At 44.3% G+C, this 11,118-nt stretch overlaps 2 pseudogenes; both read left to right on the top strand.

Annotated features, from left to right (window-relative positions):
* The first annotated feature begins 1,405 nt into the window (after window positions 1–1,405).
* On the top strand, window positions 1,406–2,011 carry LOC148163114 (ubinuclein-1-like; annotated as a pseudogene).
* Window positions 2,012–2,059: 48 nt separating this feature from the next.
* LOC148163113 (ubinuclein-1 pseudogene) lies at window positions 2,060–3,179 on the top strand (annotated as a pseudogene).
* The last annotated feature ends 7,939 nt before the right edge of the window (window positions 3,180–11,118 follow it).

The following is an 11,118-nucleotide window of genomic DNA, read 5'->3' as shown; positions in this document are numbered from 1 at the left end:
CTGAGCAGAGAGCCTGACGTGGGGCTCAATCCCAGAACCCTGAGACCATGACTTGAGCCGCAGGCAGATGCCCAGCTGACTGAGCCAACCAGGTGCCACGATAGCTCATTTTTTTTTAGCACCAAATAACATTCTATTTTAATCTAGTCACCTACTGAAGGACATTCTGATTGTTTCCAAGTTTTGGAAATTATGAACAAACTATGAACAAATATACTATAAGCATCCATATGCAGGCTTTGGTGTAGACACAAGTTTTCAACTCCTTTGGATAAATACTAAGGAGCACTATTGCTGGATGGTCTAATAAGAGTATATTTAACTTTGTAAGAAACTGTCAAACTGTCTTCCAAAGCAGTACCATTTTACATTCCCACCAGCAATGAATGAGTGTTCCTGTTGCTCCATCTCCCTGCCAGCATTTGGTGTTGTCAGTGTTCTGGATTTTGGCCATTTTAATAGGGGTGCAGTGGGATCTCCATTGTTTTTATTTGCATTTCCCTAACGACATAAGATGTGGAGCATCTTTTCGTATGCTTATTTGCCATCTGTATATCTTCTCTGGTGAGGTGTCTATTCAGGTCTTTTGCTCATTTTTAAAAAAAGATTTTATTTTATTTATTTGAGAGAGAGAGCAAGCGAGCAGAGGGGGAGGAACAGAGGAAGAGGAGAAGCAGACTCCCTGCCGGGCAGGGAGCCCAATGCGGGGCTCGATCCCAAGACCCTGGGATCATGACCTGAGCCACAGGCAGATGCTTAACTGACTGAGCCACCCAGGCACCCAAGGCCTTTTGTTCATTTTTTGACTGGGTTGTTTGTTTTCTTATTGTTGAGTCTTCAGTGAGTGTCCCTCTTTAACAACTAGTTTTTAAAAAGCCAGATTTCCAAGTTCTCCCAGGGCATTAACCTACAAGCCACCACGCTGTCCCCTGAAATGTTTCACAGACTTTGAGTTAGCATTTTCCCTCTCTTTTCTGACTCTCATGTGAGTTTTGGTTTTTTTTTTAAGATTTTATTTATTTATTTGACAGAGAGACAGCAAGAGCGAGAGACAGAACACAAGCAGGGGGAGTGAGAGAGGGAGAAGCAGGCTTCCCGCCGAGCAGGGAGCCTGATGCGTGGCTCGATCCCAGGACCCTGGGATCATGACCTGAGCCCAAGGCAGCCGCTTAACAACTGAGCCACCCAGGCGCCCCTCTCATGAGAGTTTTTTGATCCGTGGACATGGACTGTGGAACTGCATGGGGCACCAACTGGTAGACTTCCTTCTGGGTCCAGTTGATAACAAGAGCTGCTGCCAATGCATCTGGCCAAGCCTGCTTGCAAGGAAACATTTGCAGCCTACCGGGCTGTTGCACTTATGACAAAGAAGCCAGTTAACAGCTGCCAACACTTGTTTGTAGTCATGTCGGAACACCACGGGATCCAGTTCACCTTTTTCCCAGGACCTCTGAATCTCACATTTGTAAAGAAATCAGGGCAAGAGGAAGCTGGGAGAGCAGAAGAGCACTGAGATTCTAAGATGGCTGCAGCAATTCTTCAGGTTACACTCACGTCTTTGACCCAGATGATGAGATGCCCAGAGTTCTACCCAGGGCTAGTGAAGAGTGCACAGGAAAAAATAGAAGGTCTTCAGCCTGGAAACGAGGGTGGAAAGAATCATGGAAAAGACCAAATATGGGACTTGATTGGTATGGGGGATGAGTATGATGCATCCGATTCTTCTGCTCGCTGACTTGGACTTGAAGCGTGTAATGAGCTTCTTCCTGCTTCTCTGACCACAAAGTATGGAGCACTTTACATCAACCTGAGAACCTGCAGTTACGACACGCTTCAGAATTTGACAACGACTTCATGCAAGAGGGAAAACTACCAAAGAAGTTGGAGGAAGGGAGTAAGAAGAGAAAAAAGGAAAAAAGATGACAATTTCAACAGGGAGAAGAAGTGAACAAAGCCCAGGCTTTCTTAAACTGGTTTCATAGCTCTCAGTGCTGGGAAGAATAAGAAGTAGGAGGAGGAGGAGGAGGAGGAGGAGGAGGAGGAGGAGAAGGAAGGAGGAATGAGGAGGAGTGCTCAAGGGGCACTAAATGATAAAGAGTTGGTGAAGAAATTTCAGAAAGAGAGGGCGCCTGGGTGGCTCAGTTGGTTAGGCGACTGCCTTCAGCTCAGGTCATGATCCTGGAGTCCCGGGATCGAGTCCCACATTGGGCTCCCTGCTCGGCGGGGAGTCTGCTTCTCCCTCTGACCCTCTTCCCTCTCGTGCTCTCTATCTCTCATTCTCTCTCTCTCAAATAAATAAATAAAATCTTTAAAAAAAATTTTTCAGAAAGAGAAATAATACCCCCCAAAACAGGCATGAGGAGCATAAGACTGTGAGAATGGGGGAGCATCTCCCACCCTCTGCTCTTACCCTTTTGCTCTGCTTCTGACAACAATATGTCCAGGAGGTCACTGCCATGGTCTCTCTCACTGATTTGGACTTGAAGCAGTTGCCTCAGTGAGTCTCCGGAAGGAAGAACCCTCTGTGATACGGGTGATGAAAGAGATTCCCATAGGGTGGGATTGGACCAGGAATTCAAAGAGTTCTCTTCCCTCTGCAAAAGCCTGCCGGTGCCCTTGAGAGCTGGCTCAGGCTGCCAGAACCTCTGAGGGAGGGTACAAATGAAGTTCTTCACCCAGGATATTAATGGGATCCTATTAGACATGGAGGTACAAACCTGGGAGCTGAGCAGCCGAGTCCGTTCTGAAGTGCATGGCCATGGGACTTCATTCTTGATCTGCAGCAAGGACATCCTGCTCATACTTGCTCAAAAAGTTCTCTGGGAGGTGGTGGGGGGGTGCATCTGAAGGAGCCTCTACAGAAACTGAAAGAAGCTATTGGCAGGGCAATGCCAGAGCAGATGGTCAAGTACCAGGATGAATGCCAGGCACACACACAAGCAAAGATTGCAGAGATGCTGGAAGAGGAGAAAGACACGGAGCAGAGAGAACAGATTTGTTCCGGTAAAGAAGAGGAAAAGGGGAACAGAGCCCAGAGGAAATTGGGAGAGAATGCTGAAATCAGGGAGGTGCTCTGTCAGGTGGTCTGGAAAGAAACAAGAGCCATTCTGGGGAGTAGGAGGGTGAAAGCTTTCCTGGATGCCGAGGTCCAAACTCTCTGGCCCCAAGCCTGGGTGTAGACCACGTCTCTGTGTGGGCTGCCGATACCGATACTGACCAAGAAGAAAGTAATGGCTCCTTCAACGTCAAGGTGAAGGAATCATAGACTAAGCCTCATAACAGGGTCCTCATCCCATCAGCCAAAATTGGCAGCCCCACTGCTTTGCTTAAAAGTCTCCAGTCTTAAAAAACAAAACAAAACAAAAAAAAACTCCAGTCTTTATGTATAAAAGTAAAAAAGGAATTTTCCAAAGCCCAACCCTCTGGACCATCCCTCTCTAGCTCTCTGTAATCACCCTCAGTGTTCTGGTGGAATGAACAGTGACACTGGAGCAGTCTGAGGAGAAAAGTCCCAAGAGTTCTGGCTACAAAGAGGGCTCCTGCCAGACTCCCCTGAGCAAAGCTTTCCCAGAAGAACAACAGTCTTAATTGCAGCACCGCAGAGCCTGGAACTAAGTCAGTCCTGTATGCAGCATTGGACGGCATGAAAGTTTCACTCCTGCACCCCACCCACCTACTTCCATTTGGCAACAACCTTCCAGACCCGAAATCTTCCACTGAGTCTCAGCATCCGTTCCTCCACAGCAGCCTCTTCAGCAGGCATTTCAGCCCCCAGCACAGTTCTCGTAAGAACCCAGCTTCATCCTCTACCTCCCTGAGCCACATGGCAAAACGATATTCCAGCTCTTCAGGGCTATCCTACAAGTCTGCCCTCACTGGCTCTGGCTCCCAACATGGGGTTTCTTTTAGCAGCCCTCCTCTGGAGGAACAACAATCCAGAGAGCTCCTTTTCTTCCTGAAAAGGCACTCCCAAGTGTACAACCTCCCCCCACAGGACAGTCTGCCAATGAGCATGTCCCAAGCCCACAGTGAGCAAACCTCTGTTTCTCAGAAGCTGGCCTTGGTGGTCCAAATGGAGATCCTGGTGATAGAAGCCAGGGAGGAACAAAGGTACTGACCTCCTCCCTGAAGCCCACCATGGGTAGCAGCCCGTGCTCCCTGAAAGGAGCTTAGTTGGTGCTCTGGGTTTCACATCTGTGTTGCTGGACAGGTAATGGAGAGGCAGAGCTTGGGAGGGAGAGAGTTCCGGGTTTGGAATATGGAAGCATATGTGTTTCTGAATTTCAGCACTGTGGCAGATCAGCTTGTATACCTACATCTTAAATCTGCCAAACACTTTGGCATTTGGTCCGAGTACCTCACGCAGTCGCATAAGTCGAGGACTCCTGGCCATGAGAGGATCCATGGGATGGCCATGCTATCCATCCCACCCTCAAATGGTGTGTTCACTGGGACAAAAGCCTGGACTGAAGCCACAACCAAGAGAAGTAGCTTTGTCTTTTTGAAAATATATTAAGAGGACACTTGGGTGGCTCAGTCGATGAAGCGTCTGCCTTCAGCTCAGGTCATGATCTCGGGGTCCTGGGATTGAGTCCCGCATCGGGCTCCCTGCTCAGCCCCTCCCTCCTCCCTGTCCGCCCCTCCCTCCATGCTGCCCCTCCCCCCCGCTTGTGTTCTCTCTCTCTCAAAAATAAATAAAATCTTAAAAAAAAAGAAAAGAAAAAATATTAAGAGCACTTAGGGGGAAATCGGAGGGGGAAATGAACCGGGAGAGACTATGGACTCTGAGAAACAAACTGGGGGTTCTAGAGGGGACGGGGGTGGGGGTATGGGTTAGCCCGGTGATGGGTATTAAAGAGGGCACGTTCTGCGTGGAGCACTGAGCGTTATACGCAAACGATGAATCATGGAACGCTACATCAAAAACTGATGATGTAATGTATGGTGATTAACATAACAAAATTAAAAAATTTTAAATTAAAAAAACAAAACAAAAAAACAAACAAAAAAGAGCACTTAATTCATACTCGTTGTGGGGGACTGATTTCTCCAACATGACAATGAAGCTCTTTTGAAGACTTGCAGATCTACCAGCGACAAGACAATTCTGATGGGATCTCTAAAGGCACTTTTTGGGGGCTCAGCTCTCACCTCTGAGCACTTCTCAAAGAACTTTGTTGAGAGACATGTCTGTTTTTGAGACAGAGCCAGTTTTCTTTAGTCAAGCTTTTTACAGGTGACTTCTGTAAATTGGTGTCATTCTGACTTAAAAGTCATTTGGGCCCACAAGACCCGATTCCCAATTCAGCCAGAGTTCCAGTTTTGTTTTTTTCCAGGGTTTGTACAGCTGGACCCCAGAGCTCCAAAGCCCTTGTTGGTCAAATCTTCATTTCATTTCTTGAAGGGCAGAAGTCTTGGGGGATTCCAAGTCACCGACAGATACGGCAGTTTGTTTTCTTAGAAATCCCCTTAGGCAGGGCCATAGGTACAGGCCCTATGAAGTATCTGTCATATAGAAACGGGCCTTGAAGTCCTGGAGCTTTCCAAGCACCGGACTACTCATTCACACGAGGGTAACTCTCAGTTAAGCTTGGAGAATGGATCAAGGACAGACCAGAACAGATATTCCAGAGTTCCCAGGTCACCCAGCTGTTCACTCAACCGGTGGCTTTTTCACAAGGGTCTTTAAAATGCTTGCTTTGTGCCTGTGAAATGTGAGGCACAAGGTGGATTTGAACTGTCTGTTCTAGCCCAGTGAATTTAAACATGTCACGCGTAAATGGTATTTTATGGTTATGTAATTTATGCAAAATCCTGAACACGGTAGACTCTATAGAACAAATGACTCATTTTCTTCTACAAATATATTGCAAGGATGGGGGGCAGGGGAAGAGGGAAGAGGAACTTATAAGCTAAAAGAAACTTAAGATACATGTCAGCCAAGTGCAATGTGTGAGGTTTGTTAAGATTCTGGTTGATAGAAATCAACTGCTTTAAAAAAAAATAGGCAATTGGGGAAATTAGAACATTTATTGGATATTTGATGGCAATAAGGAATTGTTTTAATTTTTTAGGTGTGATAATGGTATCGTGGGAAGGAAAGAAGGAAGGAAGGAAGGAAGGATAGACTTGGCTGGCCCTAAAAATTTCCTAAGCGATTGGAGTGTCTTTATTATTCATGGTGGGTGCTTTAGCCCCTGCCTGAGAGTCTATGCTAATCAGATGACTCAGGGTAGGAGATGACTCAGAGTAGGGACTGGCCCCGACAGAAAGACCAACCAAGTAATTAGAGGGTTGGGGCAGTGAGCCACATGTATCAGCTCGACCTCTGGGAACGGAGGGGGCCTGGAGATTGAGTTCAACCACATGGGTGATGATTCAATCAGTCACGCCTACATAATGAGACCCCAATGAAAAGTTTGCCTGGCAAAGCTTGGGTGAGCTTTCTGGCTTGGCAATACTCCATATACTTATTGCCTCATATCAATGCTGGGAGGGTAACGCATCCCTGAGGACATGGAAGCTTTACATTTGGAACCCTCCTAGTCCAAGATACTGCCCTTTGCGTGTCTTCTAATTTGCATCCTTTGCCTATAATAAATGTGACTGTGAATATAATAGGTTTCTGTGAGTTCTCCGCACCTTTCTAGCAAATTATCCAACCTGTAGGTGGTTTTGGGAAATCCCTGAACTTGCAGTTGGTGTCAGAAGTCTTGGACATGGGGCACCTGGGTGGTCAGTTGGTTAAGCATCTGCCTTCAGCTCAGGCCATGATCTCTGAGTTCTGGGATCAAGCCCCACATTGGGCTTCCTGCTGAGCAGGGAGTCTGCTTCTCTATCTCTTTCCCTCTGCCCCACCTCACAGCTCATTCTCTCTCTCTCAAATAGATAAATAAAATCTTAAAAAGAAAAAAAAAAAAAGAAGTCTTGGGCAGACTTGGCAGTCTGAAGAATGGGGCCCTAAACCCTGAGTTTGGCTAATCCCAGGTAGAAAGAAATCATTGTCCTTAAAAATACATATGGAAAGATTTACAAACTTCTATGTCTCGGACTTGCTGAAAAATAATCTGCCCATGAGGTGTGGGGAGAAGGCAGTGGGGATGTAGATGAAACAAGATTAGCCATGTGAAATCACAGAAGCAGGGTACTGGGAACATAAGAGTTCACGAAATTATTTTCTCTACTTTTGTATATGTCTTAACTTTTCCAAAATGAAAGTAGTGATCCAAATGGAAAAAATATGGATCCTTACTTTATAGCATGTAATAGGCAGAATTCTAAGATGGCCCCCAAATTATGGAGCCCATGGTATATCCAGAGCTTCTCCTAGTTATTTAATCAAGCACTAATCTAGGTGCTGCTGTGTAAGGAATGTTGCAGATGTAATTAGGATCCCAAACCAGTTGACCTTAAAATAGGGACATTATCCTAGGTGGGCCTGACCTAATCAGGTGAGCCCTTAAAAAAGACAGGACTCTTCCTGAAGAAGAGATTGTCAGTCAGAGGGATTTGAAGCATGTGGAGGGATTTAACACAGGGAGCTTCCTTGAAGATGGCTTTGAAGATCGAGGCGGGGGGGCCACATGGCAAGGAACGTGAATGGCCTCTAGGAGTTAGAGCAGCCTCTGGCTAGCAGCCAGCAAGGAAATGAGAAGCTCAGTCCTACAGCTGCAAAGAACTAAATCCTGCTGCAACCACATTAGCTTAGAAGATGAACACACAAATAGTCAACAACCAGATTTCAGCCTCCTAAGATCATCAGCAGAGAACTCAGCTATTTTGTATTAGACTTTTGATCTACCAAACTTTGTGCTGATAAATCTATGCTACTCTAAGCTGTCGTCTGTAGTAACTTGTCACACAGCAATAGAGAACTAACACAAAATAAACAAAACTAATAAATTCCAGTTGTGAAAAATCGAGACTCACACATTTTTGAACCCAATTTAGGAAAATATATTTGTGACCAAGGTATAGGGAAAGATTTCTTAAACATACAAAAGGCAAGATCAATAAATTCAACTACACTAAAATTACATACCTCAGACCTATAAAATACTCCCAAAGATAAAGTGAAGAGAAAATCCATGGGCTAGAGGATGTTATTTGCAGAACATAAAATTACAAAGAGTATTTTTAAAGAAGATCTTATAAATCAATAGGAGGGAAAAAAGGGCCAACAGAATAGAAACTGGTAACTCACAGAAGAGGAAGCTCAAAGACCAAAGGATATATGAAAAGACATCCAATACGACTGTTCATCAGAGAAGTACAAATTAAAACAGTAACGGAATGCAATTTTACCACCATTGGACAACCAACAAAAATTAAAAATTCAGATGCTACTGCGTTTTGGTAAAGAGGTAGAATAACAGAAAATCTCACGTCCTGCTGATGGGAGTATAACTTGGTACAGGCATTTTGGAGAGCCATGTGATAATAGCTAGTAAAATTAAAGATGGATACACCCTTTGACCCAGCAGTTCTACTTATGGGAATATATTCTAGAGGAAATCTTATACGGCCGCAAGTACCAATGCAACATTATTTGTAATATTGCAAAGTGGCAGACAACCTAAAATGTCCATCAGCAGGAGAATGAAGTTAATTAAGTTCTCATTTTTTTTTCAGTCCTCAGTATGCTGCTTTAATCTTGACTGCCAACCCATCTGCTAATCTATGAGGGAACCGCACCAATTGAAAATCCACTGCTTATTTCAGTGGTTCTAAGAGTTACCCAGAATTCTCCCAATTGTTGTCATCCACAGAAAAATGTTTTTCCTGACTGTGATCCTCAAAGAAGGCCTCCGAGCCAACAGGGATCAAAAGTGCCCAATATATCTGGAAATGCACTTCCGCCCAAAGATGAAATGACTTTCTAAAATGAGCTGGAAATTGCCGAGCCAAAAGAGAATATGGGTAATCCAAGGGAGGCAAATGAATGCTTCTAAGCTACTGCAAAGGGGATATTCTTTTGAAAGGCGCTCCCCCGGACCAGGTGAGAATTAATTTCATTTAATGAGGAAAGCGTAAGTGAAGCTTAGTGTCTAAAAGTCAATCTGTGGATTCCCTCCAAACATACTAGCCCTGGGTGTCATGTTCTGTGATTTAGGACACATCCAGCTTTTTAAATTACCTTCAAACTTGCCATCTTCATTCTGGTGTTATTTATACCTTCCTATCTCAGATGGCAAATGTCTGAATAAGATCCTGGCTAGTAGAAGCATTAGATACCCTCCAGAAGTATTTATGTATGGATTTAACAAAATAAAATAGAGAAAGGATCTTTGTGTCTTCATCTGTCCATGGCAAACCCTGACTTTTAAAGGGTTTTTTTTTTAATATCCATTCTGGACCAAATGTATCTTTATTTACATTGGATGTTTATCAGGGAGTATGCATTAGAAACAGGCATACATTGTATTATTTATAATTGTATGTCTTGAATACTACCTAACACCTTTCACTGCAGTAACTGACTAAACAGAACTAGCCAAGAGACATTTTTCCATTTTGCTGATAAATGATTACAATGGAGTGATATTTTTAGATTCAAATAATGTATTTTCCTAAAAGATTCCAATTGCAGAGTTATGTATGAGACGCTACAAAATATATGTGAGTTTGATTAAGTTCTATGAATAATCTTATCACATAATTACCCAGATTTATCACCTTAAGTTAAATGAAAATTCTTTGTGGCAGAAGGTTTGTATGAATACGAAAGTGTTGATTTTTGTTCTCATTTGCTCAGTTTGAACTGTGCCACACTGTGACTTGCAAAGCCATTTTCTCTTTGTGATAATTATCCAAAAGTGAGTTCAAAGTGCTTCTCCATTTACCTAAGTGTGCAAAACCAAAAACTTAATTGTGAAGTCAAAGTGCTAAGCTAAGGCTCTAGATTTCTTCAGTTCCAACCCTAATGACTCTTAACATGATGACTCTTTTATCAGACTAAAGAAGACTCCACTGCTTAAAGCAATTACGGAGCTCAAGGCAATAGAGTGTGTCATTAGAATAAACTGATGAGAGATTAAATTAATAAATAAGATCCTATCTTAGTCTGTTCAGGCTGCTGTGACAGACTACCATAGACTGGGGGGCTTATAAGCAAAGGACATTTATTTCTCATAGTTCTGGAGGCTGGGAAGTCCAAGATCAAGTGGTAAAAATCCATTTCCTAGTTCACAGGCGGCCATCTTCTTGCTGGTCTTCACGTGGTAGAAAAAGCCAGGAAGCTCTCTGGGGCCTCCTTTTTGAGGGCCCTAATCCCATTCTTGACAATTCCCTTCTGATGACCTAACCACTTTCTAAAAGCTGCCCCTCCTAGTACCATCACCTCGGGGATTAGGTTTCAACATGTGAATTTGGAGAGGACACAAACATTCAGTCTTCAGCCGACCCTTTACACAATATTCGGGGAATATGAAGAGCATAGCCTCATATGTCAGTACAAGAATGGGTGGGGTTGCCCATCATAGCCCTACTTTCTGGGCCAGAGCCTTGTTCCAATGAATCTAAGCCCTCCTTTTCCCCATCATGTGGCCACGATGTTGGCAGTCCCTTCCCTTTTGGCAGCCTTCATGCAGGGTTTATACGGATTTCTGTTCTCCGGAGAGAATTCAGCTGGGCCAAAGCATTCAGAAGCAACTCTGATTTTCTGAAGTAGATGTAGGAAGGGATTACATCACGCCTGGCAGAACAAATTCAATCCCTCTATTTTTCTCTCCCATGCCCCACTTGCTCTTCTGGCCACAAAACTGACTCTTCTTGATAACCCCGCCCCCCTCCACACACACACACACACACACACACACACACACACACACACACACACATATCCAGGCTCTGCCACCTCTTCTGTTTCTCCCACCCCTGCTCCAGGTTCTTACCTCGTCTTCAGTGTCTCAGCTGATTCTATCTTATATAACACAGTTTAGCCCTCTGGCAAGTCCAAATCTGTCCCAGGTCATCTGTTGAGCAAACAAAGGATTGTCCATTTATGGAACCCACCCTCCTCCTTAGGGTCCAGTCAGGGATTATAGTCAACAACAAATACAAAAAGGTTTTGTGTTCTCTTGCTTCTACTGACCTGCCCTGGCTGCCTCACAAGATTCA

Source organism: Eumetopias jubatus, unplaced genomic scaffold, assembly GCF_037043125.1.
Source record: "Eumetopias jubatus isolate StellerSeaLion01/CBP00866 unplaced genomic scaffold, mEumJub1_p1.0 scaffold_11, whole genome shotgun sequence".
NCBI classification, from domain to species: Eukaryota; Metazoa; Chordata; class Mammalia; order Carnivora; family Otariidae; genus Eumetopias; species Eumetopias jubatus.
This window is presented reverse-complemented; position numbering and strand designations above follow the sequence as displayed.